Genomic DNA, 18,675 nt, shown 5'->3' with positions numbered 1-18,675 from the left:
CACCGGGGCTTTTCTTATTTTGTCAGGGAGAGTGTGATACACACAAAGTATGTTCACAATTGTGTTTTTTTTCCTTTTCTGAATATGTATATGTATACAGTTATTGCATTAGTTTCTTTTATGCAGTGTTGAAATGCAAATGAACAAATGTATATTTACATTTGTATGAAAAAAAAGGACTCTTATTTTGACATTCTGGCTGGAGAGTCGCGAACGGAACTGCGCATGCTTCCTCATATCTGCAGAGGAGCTGTATAAGAGCAGACGCGACTCTCTTGTCTCTTTCTTTGAATCCTGTTTTACAGATATCACAGTAATCTGTCAGCTGGGTCTCCTGAACCGGGGCCTGCAACATTAACATCACTATATCAATAAGCTATTTATAATTGTTTCTACCTCATATGCTGCTATTTAAATACCCGTGACAACTTTTTTGCACATTCTTTTGCACATTCCTGTTATAGTACTATTTTTGTCAACAACATACTGACCTGCACATTTATATTTATATTTTTTTAATCTTTTATTTTATTATTATTATTTTTTTTTCTACTTTTCTTTTTCTTAATATTTGTCTATACAATTGCACTGTCCTTGGAGCGGACCTGACCTACATTTCACTGCTGGTTATACTCTGTATAATTGTGTATGTGACAAATAAAAATCTTGAATCTTGAACAAGATAAAAATTAATATAATTAATATTGTCGTTATTTAAAATGCATTTAATGGTTAAAAATGTATTTGTCCTACATGGATCTTTTGTTATAAAATCTGCAGTGTTATTCTTTTTTTTTAATTTTTTATTTTTAAACCAAATCTCAAAATTGTCCTGTGGTGTCACTGTCTCAAGCATGGTTCAATAAATTACAACTTTAATAAATAAAAAAATAAAGCATAAAAATGTTAATAAATACCTACCTCTGGCATTATTGTACAAGTGTCTATTTTAGTAAATGGCAATACTTTTTTTTTCATCCATATATTTCTGAAAGCGTAGGAACTTGATACATTTTGTCTCTGAAAACCATGTCCTCTGGTGTGACACCATATCCTGATTTTAAATCAGCCAATTCCAGAGAAAACTTTAATTAGTTGAAGCACCCCATACATGGCCGTGTTACTGAAAGCCCCCTGTGAAGCCCATGACATGTGCTCATGGTAAATATTTGTCTCAGAATTGTTCAAATATTTAACTTTTTTGGAATCACTACAAAAGTGTTACGTTTTGTTGTTCTTTGGTGTGACACCCCTAAATTATATTTTTTAATCAAAAACTGCATGTTAATTGTTTAAAATACATGTTGATATTGTTTGTATCAAAATTAAACTTTCTTTCTCCTTTGACATGTTCAAAATTAAATAGATTTAATTTAATAACTTCCATTTCTTTCCTTTAGTTTGATAGCCTATGGTGTGACACACATAAAAGAACCACAGATTTGTTTTTATCTCAAAATATCTTAAAAAAAAAACAGTTGAGTATTGCGATAGGGGAGATGCAAATATGAATATATAAAATGGTATAATTTTCAGCAGTTTTGAACGAATGACAGTAAAGTTTGTCTTGAAATTGTCCAACAAGTCATGGGGAAAAATAATGTTAATTATAATAAATAAATAAATACATTTAAATAAATAGCACTATATGAAAATAAGTGTCTAACAATAAAGACAAATCTCTGTCTTGCTATTTATGTATTATTAAGAGGTTTCTTCCTTGATTTTTGCTATGTCACACCATAGGACACATTTATGGTGCAGTTCAGTAAAATTTTTTAAAAAAGCAGTGAAAGAATTGATGAAGTTAGTGACCCTTTATATTTTCTCAAAGATCAGACTTTACACTACATAAGTATATGCATTTCTTTTTCCAAAAAGTTATTTTTTTTATACAAAAAAACATTTTTGGTATATATATATATACATATATATATATATATATATATATATATATATATATATATATATATATATATATATATATACATATATATATATATATATATACATATATATATATATATATATATACATATATACATATATATATATATATATATATATATATACATATATATATATATATATATATATACATATATATATATATATATATATACATATATATATATATATATATATATATATATATATATATATACATATATATATATATATATATACGTATATATGTATATATATATATATATATATATATATATATATATATATATATATATATATATATATATATATATACATATATACATATATATGTATATATATATGTATGTGTGTGTGTGTGCATATTGCCCATTCTTAGTTATAAAATTTGATTTTAATTTGATTTTCCAAAAAAAGTTCCAAAGTTCTATAGTTACTCATGTTTCTAGAAATCGCCAAATCTCATTTACAACGAATGACTTCCAGTTTTGTCACTGTAAATTAGTGTATCCCCTTAACTCTGCTTGAAATTGTCTGTGAATGCATATTTATATATGGGTAAGAATGACTGGTTGTGTGTGTGCCAGCGCTGCTCAGCTAGTGGGAACTGGAGAGTTTAGACAAGAACAGCAGAGCTCTGGAGACGAGGCAAACATACCTCCCCCTCCATCTCATCATCACTTCATGAGCTCTTCACGCACACACTTTTGCAAATTGCCAATAAAACACATTGTTGCAAACACCCATAAAGTCAAACATAACAAACCTTTCAACACAACAAACAGACAGCTGTGTAGTTAAATGTGCTGTTATTGGGTAAAATCTGATGCCTCTCCAATACATTGGAGTTGTGTCCCAGTCCCAGCTGTGAGAACATGAGCTCTGCCTGCCTTCATTAATTTTCCGTGTGTTGTGTGACCATCCACACAAGTGCAGTTTTATTAGCGTGCATCAACACACCATCTGCAACCTGAAATCACACAATAATTGAGCATAATAAATGATGTTAAATCCATTAACTAAGGCAGAGGTTGAAAGTTGTTTGTTTAGGACGTGTTGAATTATACACTGTTAAATATGCTGGCTTAAATTGCAATGTTCTTAATTAAATCTGAATTGCAAAGGGAAAAAAGTACTCTGTTACACGCACACATTTTCACACATTTATTTTTCTCTTCCATTTGCTCTCTCAATATCCGGGATTAGTCATTCATTTTTCCCTCTCTGCTCAAAGCCAGTGGAGAAATGAAATCTCTTTCCTGTCTAAAGCCCTGCGAGTTATCAATTGAAACCAAATACATCAATGTCATTAATGTCATTGACTTGTGGCCATTTAACCTTGTAATTTTATGTCATACCCAAACTGAAATCTTTCTCTCTAGGGAAATTAATCACTTGATAATCACTTTTGTTGGCAAGAAAGATGCTATTACAGTGGTGCTAATTGTTAAACATGGAAACTCAATGAAAAAGGGCACTGAGGTGAGCCGGTCTCCTCTTTTATAATGAGGAATGATGCAGATCACTGCTCTGCTCCTATCTGTCTGCATAATCAGAAGAGTGTGTGTGTATGTGTGTGTGTGTGTCTGTGTTTTTATTGGATCATTAAAATCATAACAAATACCTAGTTTGCCGCCACTGTCTCTGTTTATTTGACTTGCTGTAAGTGTTAACTCTGTATTAGAGTTGGATTTAACTCATTTGGATTCAGACAGGATTACTGGGGTTTGTTGATAAGATGAAGTCTCCATTATCCTGTGATCACAAGTGCTGTTTGGCAGAGATCTGACATGCAGGTAAATGGTGTATGTTTGGATTTCCCTCCTCTCTGTGCCAGCACAGCTTTACACCTGCTGTAGACGGATGAGTGTGTGTGTGTGGGTCAATTTTTGCCTACATTGTGAGGGCCAAATGTCCCCATGAGCGCAGTAAAACCTGAAATATCCAACACTGATGAGGAAAGCAGCTTAATGAACGTCTTAAAGAAACAGTTCAGCAAAAAATTGTGCTATCGTTGTATGACCTCTTTTTTTCCATACAATGAAAGACAGTGGGGTCCAATGTTGTTATTGTTATCTAAAACTAAAATGATTAAAAATCATTTTTGCAATTTCTGTATTGTATTCACTAGTTTTAAATATTCTCATGGGCATGTAATAACTTTTGACTTTTCAGTGTGAGTTAAATCTCTTTTTTGGCACATTGTACCTGAGAAAGTAAATCTGCTTAATAATTGAGCTCACTTGAGTAGAAGGCATTTTTCACTTCCAGTCCTTGTTAACAATTATATATCACATATAAATGGTTAAATGCAAAATTAATAGTAGTTATTAAGATTGATGTGTTTTGGAATTGGTCAAATGTGCATGGAAAAAAATATGACCAGAATATCAACTTGTATAATTTTTAAACATGCACTATATGTAATACTAAAGCAATAATATCAAAGTAATACTAAAATAACACTGGTGGGGTCCAAAAACATTCTTCACAATATCTTCTTTTGTGTTCTGCAGAAGAAAGAAAGGCACACGGGTTTGGAATGACATTTCTTTTTTTAATGTAAAAAATTGAGGAAAGATTGTGAGGGTTTTGGAATTAAGCATATCGCCAGCTCATTCAAAACAGTAGAAATCAATGAAAAGTAGAAAAATGAATGTACTTACCCAACCAGTTGAAACACACACATATACTCACACACTTGAGCTCTGTCATTGTTCTTTATTTGTTGGGCTTGCTACTTATTCATTTAGAAAAGGTCATGTTATTCTGAGGGCTAACATTGGAGGAATATATCCCGCCATTATCGTGTGACAAAGCAGCTCTGACATGGGCCAAGAATGGCCCGTGGAATAAATCTGATCGTACAGAGAGTCTATTCTATTTAATATATGGTCATTAAGCATTTTTTTGCCTTTGCGCTCACTTCAAGCACATATTAATTTTGGATCTCGGCACAGAAGATGCTTCATATGCAGTTTGTTCTTTCCAAATTGGCAAGGACACATAATGTAGGTGCATGAGACTAGCGGTGGCAGCATAGGGAGTAATCAAAGGCTCTACCAGGAGCAGAAACAAGCATCCTGCTCCTGAATGATTACAGTGATTGTGTAAACCCAATGAGAAAGATCATGTGTGATAGATCAGGGAGAAGCTCTCTCTATATAGTTCAGGAAAGCTGAGCTCAAAGCCATTTGCTAAATAAAGAAAAAAACACTGAGAGAATGTGAGAACAAGAGAGAAATGTTGAGAGAAGCTTGCCTTTACAGGTTTTGATATGTAAGGCAGTCAGTGAGACACAGATTAAAGAAGGAAATATTTCATTATTTATTTTGCTTTTGCTGCTCTGTTGCAGAGGTCCAGGTGATAGACCTTTGAAGAACTGTGGCTTTGATGGTGATAAATTGACATATCTCTCTCTCACTGTCTCTCTTTACTTGGGTCGGCCGTGTTCTGGTTTTGGAGTGACATAAGAGATGTGGGGAAGAAAAGCAGCAGCCACATGGTTAGAGAGATAGTGTTTGTATGGAACAGGGTGATTGAGCCCAAAGAAAGACCTGTGTGTGTTTGTGCTTCTGTTCTTAGATCTAGAGTCTAACTCCATCTGTAATCGTATTGGATGTTTTTGATGGTGGCAATGTATCCCACCAGTCAAAAGTCTGGAGTCACTTGACAGTTTATGTTTGTCATGATTTTACATTTTGCCCTCAAGTCTTGAAATTAGTTTTGCAGAGAAACAAACTGTGCCTGTGTATGGATTTTTTCACTACAAAACATACCATTTCTATTTCTATTACATCCATCCATCCATTCTCCAAATGTAGGGTTGTGGGAAGACCGGAGCCGATCCCACCCGCACTCGAATCAGGGTTATTATATTAACTAAAGCTAGTTAAGTATGCAAGTAAGAAGTAAATAAATATATACTTGAAATAAATGTTAATCGAAATAAAATATTTTAAAATAACTATTTTATTTTAGCTAGTTGCCAAGGAAACTTTTCATTTAGTTAAACTTGATGTACTAAAATAACTAAAACTACAGCATAAAAATAATAAATACAAATGACAAAAACACAACTTTAAGTTTTTTTTTTTAATTTTACTAATAAATTGGGCCATGTTGTGGAAGTAAAGTACCTAACAGTTGTCCATCGTACATAATGGAACCTCCTTCAATTTTGTTAATGTACAATATTATATAAAAGCTGCATATTCAGTGCTACAAATCGACAAATTCTGATGTTTGCATCCATCAGCCCTGACCAAAACATTCCCCTTCGGTTTATAACACCTCTGTTTCTATAATTGTTTTTGCTCCATAGTGTATTGATTGGCTTTGTACAAATGAAAGTTGATTGGGTCTAATAGGATTGTGGCTCAATTGGACACTGTACAAGGTTAGCCTCTGAGCAGGTGTATGATGGGAGACTTCATGCAGCGTCGACTTCAGCAATGCAACTTTCATTAGTGTGGGATTATCCTTATTAGCCGTTCCCATATTCCCACCGATAATGAAGTTTAATTATTTTTGGTGCTCCCCCAAAGCAACAAGAGATGGATTTTCCCGCCACAGCAGCAGGAGTGTACACTCCCTAAAACAACACAACTACACGTCAACACATCGGTGAAGCACTGTATGTTCGCTAATTACCACCTCTGAATATCTAATGTGGGACACTTGGTGACAGCTGTGATGATGGATCACCATATCATGCTACTGTATCCCTTTCCAAAGACTAATGCAATTAGAGTCCTGTCCACTTATAATTCATCTGAACTCTTCATCAAAGGTGTTTCTGCCATCCACTGTCTTCTGTTTATTTTCTACTTGCCAAAATGTGATTAATGGGTTAACCACTTAATGAAAGTGTTGGGATGCTAATTAGGCATGGCTAGGCAAGATAATATGATACAACATCATTCTGCTAGCACAGACTAACCAGAGGCTGTTATTGTCATTGTCTCCTTGTGGTTTACTCTGACCTTATGTTACTGAATGTTAAATCGTTTTTTTCTCTGTCTTTACAGGTGGAAAGAGAAATAGCTATTCTGAAGCTCATAGAACACCCTCATGTTTTGAAGTTGCACGATGTCTATGAAAATAAGAAATATTTGTGAGTATACACTATTTTTATTTATCTATGCATCATGCAATGTTTAATCTGAGTGTGTATGAGTGGCTGGTAAACTCTGTATCTTTATGGAAGAGCAGACGCGCTGATATCCCTGGATATGTGCGCACGCTCCAGTGGCTGAGCTTAATGTAGTTTTCAATAATTGATAAAGGAGCCACCATGGATGTAGCTGAGGAATTTGTTTTCTTAATATTCAGATGACACAGATGTATGGGCCGCATGCTCGTAAAGTATTTGCCTATGAACATTTTTACATACACAAATCAAGTACGAATCCATCCTTAATTTAAATAACGCTGACAGGTAATCGCATGAGAAAATCCTTTAATCGACTAATAAATCAGATGTCTGGTGTGTCAGTGAGTGTGTTTGCGTGTGTGTTCAAATGTGACTGCGTGTGAATGGGAGTCTGCGTGTATCTCAGGAATACATGAATGCGTGAGTATGACATAAATGTGTTTGCTCATCAGACAGGCCAATTGCAGGAAGACATTTCGCACACATTTACACATTCCCTCAAATGCAGTGGTGTCCAACAGTCTGATACTACATGGAAAATAAATAACTAAACAAATACACCCCACATTTTCAATTTATACCATGATGTGAACCGAATGTTTTGGGAATTTTAAACATGATGTTTAATAGATTATTCAAATTGTTATATTGTTAGTAAAAGTTGTAATTAAAGGAATAGTTCTCCCAAAAATTACAATTCTGTGATTAATTACTCACCTTCGTGTCCTTCTAAACCTGTAAGACCTTCGTTCATCTTCATAACAAAAATTAAGATATTTTTGATGAAATCCGAGAGCTTTCTGACCCTGCATAGACAGCAATGCAACTGACACATTCAGGGCTCAGAAAGGTAGTAAGGACATCAATAAAATAGTCCATGTGACATCAGTGGTTCAACTGTAATTTTATGAAGCTGCAAGAATAATTTTTGTGCACAAAGAAAACAAAAATAATGACTAAATTCAACAATTTCTTCTCTTCCCTATCGGTCTTCAATGCGCATTCACGAGACTACATGACGTAGGCGTGTGATACTATATTACTGTTATCAATATTACTGTTTTCACTATATTTTTGATCAGATAAATGCAGCCTTGGTTGAGCATAAGAGGCTTCTTTCTTGAAAATGATTGGCATGATAATAGATCTGTCCTGGGAGTTTCAAATCTGCGGTGTGTCAGGTTTTCTTACTTCCACTGCTTTTCTTCCACAGATATTTGGTTTTAGAGCATGTGTCAGGTGGAGAGCTCTTTGACTACCTGGTAAAGAAGGGCAGGTTAACACCCAAAGAGGCCAGGAAGTTCTTCAGACAGATCATCTCAGCGCTGGACTTCTGTCACAGTCACTCTATATGGTAAGAGTTCTGGACTGTGTTAAAATCTCAGTCTGTTTTATAGGAAATGAGAATCCTTCATTTTGAGCATTTAAAGCTTGGCACACTCATTAGTTTAGTTCAAGAAAATCAAATGTGTTGGTTTTGTTGCTGTTAACAATTTTGTCTATTTTCATACATCATGTACTGTATAGCCATCAGCTGTTGTTGTCCTGTCCTGCATGTTGTACTGCTGTTGTCTCATTTATTATTTATGTTGAGCCACCTCAAGTGAGGCATTTTTCAGTCATTACTAAGCATTGTTGTGAATACGAAATAACATTATATTGAGAGATTAATATTTTGCACATTTGCACAATTTTCAAGACACACACTTTCTGGGTCAAAGATTGATAGCTCCCCTCCAGTGCAACTGCAGAAAAGTACAGATTTTATCACAGAGTGTATCCTCAAGCCTTCTCTCTCCACATTTGTGAGATATAAATGAAAAATGTGCTCAAATTTTCTCTATATGCGTTCTCTCTGTCTTTTCTGACTATTCAGCCGAGAGGGTTTCAGTTAGCCGTACAACAGAAAATAATGAAAGTCTTTTCCTTCATGTACAGTTCCCCAAGTTTTAAGTTGAAATACTGAGAAAAAAATACTTCATCTTCACTGCAGCATAGTTTCTCATTATTGAAACAATTATACAAATGATGCAGTAATTATGAAGCGTAGTGTGGTAATGAGGTGACCTACCCCAAAAACACGAATAATGGGAGCATTTTACAGAGGCATTTAAAAAGAATTCAGTTCAGTTTTGTTAATGAAAATAGCAGATCATTCACGTTTGAACTTCCCTTGCTAATGGATCAAGGCAGAATAAGACTTATTTCATTTATTAATTAGTTTTTTTCCATCATTGATGTTTGGATTACCATTTTTATGTACTTTTAGATCCTTTGAAATGACATTTATTATTTGAAACAACATACATGAGCACGATCAGATAATCAATCAAGTCTGGCCCAGGTGGAGCTCGTCAGCTAATCACCTTAACAAGCACAATACGTGTATATATACATATACAGCCAACTTACCTCTGTTCCACAACAGTTTTCCAGCATCCCGCCTCCACCCCAACTCCTCACTCTTAATCTAATTTCATCCCATTCTTGGGATGGGGGGATGGGGGGGGGTCTCTGAGCTCGGAGCCTCCCTCTGGACAGCACGCCAAATATGCTTACTAATTGCTCAATCAATATGTTAATGTGAATTGTATTTTTAAAGTTTTAAAGTGTTTTGCTTAACTATTCAAATTGTTTTACCTGGACATGATGTGCTAATAATGTTTCTGTTTGAATTCTCACGACCATATCCTCTTCATATGCTAACATACTAATGCACTGAAGGGGCAGCCATTAGCACAATATTTGCATCTGTTTACCATGCGTTTCAGCAGGCACATATCCTAATGAAGAATGCCGCATGCTTCCAGCACAGCTCAACTAGCTGATGGATGGTTTCTCGATAGGTGATGGAAAGCACTGAATAAACAGCATAGCAGGGAGGCATCACTTGTTCTCTCCTCTGTTCATTTGCAGCCATTTTCCTCTCTGGGGATTGAAACCGCCACACAGATAATATGCTCTGTTGATGGCCTTCTGCTATCACTGTAGTCACAGGAATAAAATTACAGCGTTCTGGTCGCGCTGTGAGGGCAGGCAGAATGACTAAAGTCTGAATCAAGCCTGTCAAATTTTCCAGTCTTTTACATGATACAAGTGCTGTCAGGTTCACAAGGCCGTTAGACAGGAAGAAGAAAAAGCTGAACCAACTTAACTCATGTCTAAGTAGCTGGGCCTGAACATCACATGGGGATTCTATGTTTATGTAAGCAGTTGCCAGTGTCTGGATGGGAAGATTGATATATTTTTGGAGCATTTTATGAGGAACGCTACTGACGACATGCATTAGCAGTGTGAGTGCTGTTTTGCTCTGTTGAATGTGTGAGAGCTGATTTGATGATTGGGTGCATTTATGTAACCTTGCTGCTCCATTCTTGAATAAAAGACAGACATAGAGGTCAGCAGTGCAGTCTGGAGTACATATTGGGGTTACATTTAATGAATAGCCTATGCAGGTTGTGATGAACTCCAAACAGCAGTTTGGTTCTTAAATTCAGTTCCAAGATTAACAGCTTTTTTATGACAATAGTTATTGGTTGGCAAAGGATGAACTATGCATACAGAGATAAATGTGCAGTTCCGGGGACAAAAAAATTAGGAGGACACATAGAGATGGAAAAAGGCACAGAGAGATATTGGTGGCCATTAAAACCTCAACAAATGGACCTCAACATATCAGGGTAGACACCGTATTTCATTTGACGTGAATTAGAACAAGGCTGTGATCCATGTTTCGGTCACAGGTTTCCTGTTTCTGCACTTTTTTTTCAGTGTTTTGTCGGCACCAGGTGCATAGTCAGTGTATTTGATTTAAGCATTATTCTTGTGTATTTATATATTCTGTAGTTTAAAAGCACAAGTGTTTACAGGATCTGTAATATCTCTACTTCTAAATGAACCGTTTGTAGGAACATTAGGCTTTAACAGCAATCTCACAGCGGGACACTAGTGCTCTCCTCAAGGAGGGATTGTGTTTATTGTTCCATGAACATTTGCTTCGTAAGGGAAGATAATGGTCACCCATTTCACACAGCTCCATACCTACAGTACGTAAAGCGTAATGATGGAAGACCAGAGAAAAAGCGAGCTAATTTGAGCAGAATGGAAGGCCTGCTGGACACCTCAATTTCCACAAACCCCTGAGCTGTTCAATGCCATGTGCACTTTACTAAAGGGCAAAGAGTCCAGTGTTTGGGGGTTGGGGAAAGTTGTGGAAAACTTAACATAAAATCAAATCAATGCCTATTCCTTGTGTTTTTTTTGCTATATTGATCTCTCAAACCATAATGTTGGGACAGAGTTGGTGGCTGGTATGTTTTGGTAACTAATTTGCCGTATAGAACAAAGGGTCTCCTTTCTGAAGCTGTTCTCTTTCATTTTGATGCCTTTTCATCCAGAGAATTCATAATTAGACATCACATAATGAGACTTCCTTGCACTTCAGGAATTATAATGAGAGACGGGGCAGTAAAATGGCTTTAGAGTTGGGGGTTATGTTTTTATAGCATATTTGCAGGCTTGAATTGTACAGCACCTGGATACTTTGTTTAAAACAAACAGATGAGTTTATTTTAAAAGGATGTTTATGATTGTGTCTGGCAATACTAGCAGTTCCCGATACCCAGAGATCATTCAGTTGGTCCTGCTTTACCCATTCAGTCTCTTGCTGGCAGCTAATCAGAAAAGCCTCTCAGTAAACACACACCAGTATTGACCGGGACCCCCATGCTATCTTTCCATTACCGAGAGCTCCTCCTTCTCTTTGGTTCCCTTGGCATGGGAAAGATGAATCAATCGTTGTAGTAAAGAACTTTATTGCTGGTCTGTGTTTAACCTTTGCAATAATTTAGTTATCGCTGGGTGAGGAGACACCAGGTCTTTTATAGCTGGTGCTTCCAGCAGTCACATTTTTTGCATCGTCTCCAACCTACAGAGCCTTTTATAGATGGAAATGTGTGGTGTGTAAAAGGTACACTTGATACTAATAATCTATTGATTGTGACGACATAGCGGTGCTTGAGAGTTGACTACCATGCATTGATAATATTGACAAGATCCCTCTCTGACTGTCTTCCTATCTCTTGGTCAAGTAATTAGGTGACTGGCAAATTTGTTTCTGATGTTGTTTACTATGGTTGCAGATGGTTGATGAGTTCTCAGAACGGTTAGGGTTGCTTTGGTGCAGTTATTGCGGCAAAAGGAGGAGGACAGTATTTCTGGTTCAAGTCACGTTTCTATCCCACCAACAATTATTGGCCAGTTGTTGTTGCCAAACCATCCCAAATGATAAGCTTCAGTAAATGCTCATCGGCTCACAGGTCACGATCAGCTGCCTTTGAAATGTACAAGCTGCTTTTTGATCTCTTGGGCCTAAAATGGTCTTGTGTTCCTCGATCACTTACGTACCCGCTCAGGATGAAAGAGACTTCACTTCTTGACACTGGCAAAGAAAGCTCTGAATTTTTATCTCCAGATCAGAGGATTTCACAGTGGTACAAGGAATCAAGATGTTTCCCATGATGTCTGATCAAGAGATTTGGGGCTGAGTCTGATACTGGCAGCTTAAACAAGTAATAAGAAATTTAGTTAAGCTGGATCAATTAATAAAAATAAACACAAACATCTTTGTAGATACACGTCCCTATTGGAGGTTTATGAGTGAACTACGAGTTCAGTTTTTCAAATATCTTTTTTTTTTCTCCAAATGTTAACATGCAGTGAAGCACTTTTGTTAAAAATATTTATTTTATGAGAAATAATAGAGAAACCTAATGGAAGATGAGGCGTTTTCTTCATCATTTTCTTCATTCTTCATGTAATTGAAAATTACACCATAAAATATTAGAAAAACCTAGAGATACTTAAGAAAGCTGCTAATGTGTAGATGTTTATATCTTAAGCATTGTGTCTTTCATGTTTTGTAGCCACAGAGACCTGAAGCCAGAGAACCTGCTGCTGGATGAGAAGAATAACATCAGGATAGCAGACTTTGGCATGGCTTCTCTACAGGTTGGAGACAGTCTCTTAGAAACCAGCTGTGGGTGAGTCATGCTTCTTCTTCCTGCAACAATTATAAGTATACGTGAAACCTGTTTTTCATAAAACAAGGGAACACTTTCATAATCGGGTACAATTTTGTAAAAAATAGTGCATGCTCATGCAATTGTTTTATTCTGTTCAGATTAAAAAATACCAATTAAAGCAAATGTTTTGATTTGCATAGACAGTCGCTTCACATTAAATGGCTTTTGAGAAGAATATCATCATCTTGAGATGATTTTGAGAGATGTGTGAGTTGAAAACTAGTGAAATCACTCTCATTAATAGTCCAATGCACAAATGCACCACTTGCCATTTGCATGCTTCATTATGAAAATAACTGTAGAAATGGCTCCATATTAACAACTGATAGCTATATCTGAAGGACTAAGTCTTGCATTGAGACACTTGGCTGGACCTGCTGCCACCAAAGCACTTCCTGCTACTATTAGTAAAAAATATGAACCTGATGGTCTCACCTCACTCAAGCTTTCATAGTTCCTGTGAATGTGTAATGCATGCCAATAGAGGCCCCATTATCAATGAAAACGAGAGGGCTAGGTGCAACTGAGCAGAGCATATTATCACAGATGGGGATTAATCAAGACTTTAAAATCCGCCCCGAGTGACCAGAACATAGCTTTGACTTCAGTCTGTGTAGTTCTGCTTCCTATTAGCCAGCACTAAAATGGTGCCACGGCTTTGATGGTTTCCTTTGACGGAGGCATGCTGTAATTACTGATTGCGACTTCCCAACTCTAGGCACAGATATGACAGTTTTTAATTAAACACATTCATCTTTAGCCTTCTCGTATGCTGTCCGCTTGACACAAATGTATTCTGTTTACCACAGTTAATGGACTCCAATTGAATTTGAAAGGGGCAGACCCCTTACGTGTGAACGGAAGACCAACACGGAGCCTCCCAGTCATATCTCTGTGCCAGGCATTAATTCATTTGTATCTGAGGCTCGTTCTTTGCCTAGCAGATGGGCTGACCTAATTTTGAAATAGCTTTAGTTCTGAAAAGTCTATGCCATGTTTGCAACCCAGTGGTAATTTTGAGTGAAGGGGTGGCTACAAAAAAACATCCAAGGCTGCTTGGAAATCCAGTCAATTTAATTAGATCCCCCTCCAGAACCTCCATTCAAGTGAAACTAGATTACCCACAGTACAGTGCAAAATTTCCTACTACCACTGGTCCTATTTGGACCATTACTCTGGGCCCCCTAAGGTTGCAAGTTTGATAATAACACCAAAGAAACCTTTCTTTGCCACTTCTACTCTCTGAGGCATAACTAGCACAAAGTCAGATTAGCTCAGAGGGAAAACCATGCTAATGTCAAAAGAAAAAGTTTATTTAACTGTTTTTGACTCTTTAACCAGCTTCCCTCTAGTCAGACCAACAGTGCTTGAGGAATAACAAAACATATCTTCAAAAAATCATGAACCGCATCTTGAACTAGATGAGTAATTCCTTTCCATCAGGGTATTTGCACAATAGCATAATCACCCCCTGTGGCTTCCCTGATTTGCCATATCAATCCTCCATCATGTTCCTATCATAGGGGATATCCATGACACACAGACAGAAATCAGGCTTCAGCAGAAATATTTTTTATCTCAGTGCTGGAACTCTTATTGTGGTTTAGTTTGCACCATTATAAGGTGGAGAGCACTGTATCTGTTCGTAGTGCACACATTAATTTCTCAGTATCATCGTCTAAACATTTTAACTGCCATTGTAAGGTCATAGCAATTAACGTAATGCCCTGTCACAGGTGATTGGATTTTAAAGGGCAAAGCGAATATTCTATTGCTAAATATGCAGTTTTTTTTTCTTTTGGTAACACTTTTCAATGATTTTCAATTCATATTCGTTAATACATTAGGTCTCATAAACTAACAATACCCCCCCCCCCCCCCCCCCCCCCCCCCCGAATTTATTAATCTAGGTTAATGTTGATGTTGACACTTTATTTTAAGGTTGAGTCCTCGCTATTAACAAACCATTAACTACGACTTTGGCCTCAGTAAACTCTTAATTTGCAGCTTAATAACTAGTAAGGTAGTTGTTAAGTGTAGGTATTGATACTAGAGGCTGAAGTGGGTCAGAGCAGGCATCATTCAGTCTGGCTTTTATGTGGCATTCTTTACACTGAATTGTGCAGGCATAGAGACTTAAATTGGTTGTAGAAAGACACCTTCAGTTTACATGTTATGGATAAACATTAAAATTGAAAAACAGTACATTTATAAAGTAACATTAACCTAGATTAATAAATGCTGCAAAAAATTGTTAGTTCATGATATTTAATGCTTTTAAAAATGTTAAGAAGTTGAAGCTTATTGTGAAGTGTTACCATTTTTTATTATGATGCAGTAGATGTGTGAAAAATGAGTGTGCAAAACAAATGCGTATATGACATATTCAGACATATTCACAGAAACAACATTACTTTGTTTCATCACATTATTTCAGTAGTAAAAGTTTATATTTCATTCCACCCAGAATGATTGAGGCACCAGCTATGTATAAAATGGGCACAAAAGCATTAAAATTACTGAGCAGGGGCATGTTGCATTAACCACTTAATTTAGTATAAAAGCGTTGCAATTTGGCGTTGAAAAACAGCAATAATAGCTTTCTCTACGGTGAGAAGTAGTTATGTTTTTAAAGCAGAGAAGTAAACCATTAAATTAATGTATTATCAATACAGACTCAATCTACATAACGCTATATGAGACCTGCAATGAAGAAACTGGCATTTATAGAAAATTGGTGTTGAAAAATAGAGAACTGCTTCTGATGATGTGCCATGCCTTTAAAATATGGTACACAATTCAGATGATTACAAACCTGTTTTACACACTTCCAGCAGAAAGTCATTACAATTTAATGTTATATTATTGGATCATTTGACAACAGCATGTATAGGGTGGTTAGACAAAGAGCTGTTTGTCAGGAAAGATGGTGTGAAGATCCTCATGCAGATACAAGGAGTTATTACTAAATTAGTGTACTGCATGTTTCCTCCCTAATGGGTGTTTTTGCCAAGGTTGGGTAAGGATGAGGATGATGATGATGATGATGACATATTGTCCCGTTTTCTTTCAGATCCCCTCACTATGCCTGCCCAGAGGTTATAAGGGTAAGTACGTGCTCTCAGTGGCATCTCTCATTATGAATCTCTTTCTTTCCACTTCTAACTTCTCTCTCTCTCTGGTAGGGGGAGAAATATGATGGTAGGAAAGCTGATGTATGGAGCTGTGGAGTCATTCTCTTTGCACTTTTGGTGGTGAGTGAAACCTTTTTGTGGCAGAGACCTCATTTTGTGTCATATAATTCTGCTGTAATTTGGCCCTCTGCCTTTATGACAAATGTGAGCCAGTTTCTCTCTCAGCAGCATGCATTGGAAAAAAGAAATCCCCTGTGTTTGAATGAATGTCTATCAGAGGATGTGGGAGAATCCAGACAAGGATATTTCAGTGCTAGCTAATCAGCTAAGCAAGAGTTGGGCTTTAAAAGAATCAAGGTGTTATACGGGTTCTGTAGTCAGAGCTCAAAAGACTGACAACACCAAAGCTCCAATATGGTTTCTCACTCCAGCCGGTGAATCATCTTTATATCAGACATGAGTGAGATCAGCCCTTTTTATTCATCACACAGAGCGTTTTATGAATCCACTTTTATCTTCTTACTCTTCCTTACTTAGACTGTAAAAGACTTCAAGTTCTTGGAGGAGGGAATTTAACTAAAATTCGAGTGTCATGCTCTTGTCAGACATTTAAAAATCTCTGTTTGGGTTAGGCTGGATTTTAGATTTTTATGCTCACCAAGTCTGCATTATCTGATCAAGAATATAGAAAAACAGAAATAGTGCGAAATATTATTATAATTTAAAATAGCAGTTTCCTTTTTTTAATACATTTGAATGTAATTTATTTCTGTGATGTCAAAGCTGAATTTTCCGCAGTCATTACTCCAGTCTTCAGTGTCACATGATGATTCTAATATACTAATTTGGTGCTCAAAAACATTTCTTACTGTCTTTACAGGTAAAAAGAGTTGTGCACTTTTGATAAAATAAATAAACAAACAAACTTACTGGCCCCAAATTTTTGAATGCTAGTGTATATGTATACATTATGGTGCTTTCCACTGCATGGTATACGACTCTGCTCGGTGCGGCTCAGTTTGGCTCGGTTTGCATCTACACTGCAGTTTAGTACCGTTTTAGAGTGGGTGGGATTATTCACGTGTCGTTATAGTTGCGCCGCCTCTACTGCCGTGACTCCTGAAAAACGTTTTCATTCCGCGTCGCTCCAACAAGCTCTCGCTGGATCCGCTCCTCGGCTATCAACGAGAGGACAGTCTGTTCTTCCTCAACAGACAACGAAACAGCCATTTTTTTGTTGTTAAAAGAAAGTTGCGCTCATTCAAAACAGTTGCATTTGAACCTTCGCTGGCTGTGCTGATTTAAATCTAGAGGATCTGTTGTGTCTCGTGCCGCAAGTTCAATGACGCAGGCAGTGACTATTTTCTCCGGCCAATCAGTGATCAGCAGAGTTTACACGTCATGTTTTGGTAATGGTACGGCTCGCTTGGAACCTCGGCCGAGGTGGTACTAAAAAAGTACCAGGTACTGCACCCAGTGGAAAACCCCCCCAAAAGTGAGCCGTACTGAACCACGTACCGTACCACGCAGTGGAAAAGCGCCATTAGTTTCTGAATTGCCAAAGTAAACATATAGACCATTTCAAGGATGTAAACAATAACAAAGGCGTTGGAACGCTACTGCACATGTCTGGTCCTGAAGCATTTCCGGTAGCGCCATTTTTAAATCTCAGATCTATCAAAACCTACAGCGCATCCTTTTAAGTCTAGCGAAAACACAAGTTTTTTTTTTTTTTTATTAGATTTACCCTTTAAATATGACTGAGGTGCAAACTTACAAAGAAGTAGTGTTCTGGACGACTCTGATGCTGCGTGCATGTACACGAGAGATGGTAAACACGTATCGCAGTCTGGATGCTTACAATTAACTCCTTAGCGGAAAAGTTGGGATCATTTGTTTGTACAATGGATGACATCAGTCTTATGTTCGGTTAAACTGAAGCAAGACAAACAGTGTTACTTACGATCTCATCATGGTTTGTGCTAAGATGTCCGGGGAGGTTTTTGGTGGACATTTCACTTGCATTGCTGGGTCAGTATGTATGTCTACGCATTCATTTTTATTTGTTCAGCACTTTTCACAATACATATCGTTTCACTGCAGCTTTACAGCATGCATGTTTATTACAACGCTAAATGAATGCTAGTAAGCTAATCACTTTATGCCATTATTACTGATTTCATTCGTTTTATAATGTGTGACTTAGTTTGGTCAAGTTTGTTGCTGTGGAACAGTGCGAGAAAGAATTTGAATGCTCTGAGCCATCACGTGGTCACAAATAAACAAGATGAATGCAATTCAATGCTGGCTACAGTGTTTTGCATAAAACTTTATTTATTTATTTATTTATGTTTTA

The 18,675-nt window shown here is 36.7% G+C and overlaps 1 pseudogene across 1 annotated transcript in view; it reads left to right on the top strand.

The window, feature by feature from the left end:
* Window positions 1-18,675, top strand: part of LOC306881455 (serine/threonine-protein kinase BRSK2-like) — a 105,295-nt pseudogene that overhangs the window by 59,536 nt on the left and 27,084 nt on the right. The window contains exons 3-7 of the transcript in view: window positions 6,978-7,063; window positions 8,316-8,456; window positions 13,027-13,143; window positions 16,259-16,292; window positions 16,371-16,439. The product of the transcript in view is annotated as a serine/threonine-protein kinase BRSK2-like (transcript). The remainder of the gene's footprint in view (window positions 1-6,977; window positions 7,064-8,315; window positions 8,457-13,026; window positions 13,144-16,258; window positions 16,293-16,370; window positions 16,440-18,675) is intronic.

The sequence above is a fragment of the Barbus barbus genome, assembly GCF_936440315.1.
Source record: "Barbus barbus genome assembly, chromosome: 2".
Classification (NCBI taxonomy): domain Eukaryota; kingdom Metazoa; phylum Chordata; class Actinopteri; order Cypriniformes; family Cyprinidae; genus Barbus; species Barbus barbus.
This window is presented reverse-complemented; position numbering and strand designations above follow the sequence as displayed.